The sequence below is a fragment of the Chrysoperla carnea genome, unplaced genomic scaffold, assembly GCF_905475395.1.
Source record: "Chrysoperla carnea unplaced genomic scaffold, inChrCarn1.1, whole genome shotgun sequence".
Taxonomy (NCBI): Eukaryota; Metazoa; Arthropoda; class Insecta; order Neuroptera; family Chrysopidae; genus Chrysoperla; species Chrysoperla carnea.
The window spans coordinates 109,014-111,637 of NW_025408251.1; positions in this window are offsets into that span (position 1 = coordinate 109,014).

A 2,624-nucleotide genomic window follows, 5' to 3' on the forward strand; every position below is an offset into this window, starting at 1 on the left:
TGAAATTTTCCGATTTTACAACTAGAATGTCATGACTATACAAATCATTGAAATTTTGATCCAAGTAAATCAAAATGTATACATAGAGGTCCTTTATGACTGGACTAAGTATAAATAAGCCAAAAATGATCAAATTTGACACATTTCGATAGAAAAAACATTTTTTGAAAATTTTCGATTTTTCAATAAGAGAGTCATGACTATACAAATCATTGAAATTTTGGTCCAACTAAGTCAAATTGTATACAAAGAGGTCCTTTATGACTGGACTTAGTATAAATAAGCCAAAAATGATCAAATTTGACATTTTTCGATAGAAAAAACATTTTTTGAAAATTTCCGATTTTACAACTAGAAGGTCATGACTATACAAATCATTGAAATTTTGGTCCAAGTAAGTCAAAATGTATACATAGAGGTAATTTATGACTGGAATAAGTATAAATAAGCCAAAAATGATCAAATTTGACATTTTTCGAAAGAAAAAACATTTTTTGAAAATTTTCGATTTTTCAACAAGAGAGTCATGACTATACAAATATTTGAAATTTTGATCCAATTAAGTCAAAATGTATGCATAGAGGTCCTTTATGACTGGACTAAGTATAAATAAGCCAAAAATGATCAAATTTGACATTTTTCGATAGAAAAAACATTTTTTGAAAATTTCCGATTTTACAACTAGAATGTCATTACTATACAAATCAGTGAAATTTTGATCCAAGTAAGTCAAAATGTATACATAGAGGTCCTTCATGACTGGACTAAGTATAAATAAGCCAAAAATGATCAAATTTGACATTTTTCGATAGAAAAAACATTTTTTGAAAATTTTCGATTTTTCAACAAGAGAGTCATGACTGTACAAATCATTGAAATTTTTATCCAAGTAAGTCAAAATGTATACATAGAGGTCCTTTATGACTGGACTAAGTATAAGTAAGCCAAAAATGATCAACTTTGACATTTTTCGATAGAAAAAACATTTTTTGAAAATTTTCGATTTTTCAACAAGAGAGTGATGACTGTACAAATCATTGAAATTTTGATCCAAGTAAGTCAAAATGTATACATAGAGGTCCTTCATGACTGGACTAAGTATAAATAAGCCAAAAATGATCAAATTTGACATTTTTCGATAGAAAATAAATTTTTTGAAAATTTTCGATTTTTCAACAAGAGAGTCATGACTAAACAAATCATTGAAATTTTGATCCAAGTAAGTCAATATGTACACATAGAGCTCCTTTATGACTGGACTAAGTATAAATAAGCCAAAAATGATCAAATTTGACATTTTTCGATAGAAAAAACATTTTTTGAAAATTTCCGATTTTACAATAAGAGAGTCATGACTATTAAAATCATTGAAATTTTGATCCAAGTAAGTCAAAACGTATACATAGAGGTCCTTTATGACTGGACTAAGTATAAATAAGCCAAAAATGATCAAATTTGACATTTTTCGAAAGAAAAAACATTTTTTGAAATTTTCCGATTTTAAAACTAGAATGTCATGACTATACAAATCATTGAAATTTTGGTCCAAGTAAGTAAAAATGTATACATAGAGGTAATTTATGACTGGAATAAGTATAAATAAGCCAAAAATGATCAAATTTGACCTTTTTCGAAAGAAAAAACATTTTTTGAAAATTTTCGATTTTTCAACAAGAGAGTCATGACTATACAAATCTTTGAAATTTTGATCCAAGTAAGTCAAAATGTATGCATAGAGGTCCTTTATGACTGGACTAAGTATAAATAAGCCAAAAATGATCAAATTTGACATTTTTCGATAGAAAAAACATTTTTTGAAAATTTCCGATTTTACAACTAGAATGTCATGACTATACAAATCAGTGAAATTTTGATCCAAATAAGTCAAAATGTATACATAGAGGTCCTTCATGACTGGACTAAGTAAAAATAAGCCAAAAATGATCAAATTTGACATTTTTCGATAGAAAAAACATTTTTTGAAAATTTTCGATTTTTCAACAAGAGAGTGATGACTGTACAAATCATTGAAATTTTGATCCAAGTAAGTCAAAATGTATACATAGAGGTCCTTCATGACTGGACTAAGTATAAATAAGCCAAAAATGATCAAATTTGACATTTTTCGATAGAAAATACATTTTTTGAAAATTTTCGATTTTTCAACAAGAGAGTCATGACTAAACAAATCATTGACATTTTGATCCAAGTAAGTCAATATGTACACATAGAGCTCCTTTATGACTGGACTAAGTATAAATAAGCCAAAAATGATCAAATTTGACATTTTTCGATAGAAAAAACATTTTTTGAAAATTTCCGATTTTACAATAAGAGAGTCATGACTATTAAAATCATTGAAATTTTGATCCAAGTAAGTCAAAACGTATACATAGAGGTCCTTTATGACTGGACTAAGTATAAATAAGCCAAAAATGATCAAATTTGACATTTTTCGATAGAAAAAACATTTTTTGAAAATTTCCGATTTTTCAACAAGAGAGTCATGACTATACAAATCATTGAAATTTTGATCCAAGTAAGTCAAAATGTATACATAGAGGTCCTTTATGACTGGACTAAGTATAAATAAGCCAAAAATGATCAAATTTTACGTTTTTCGA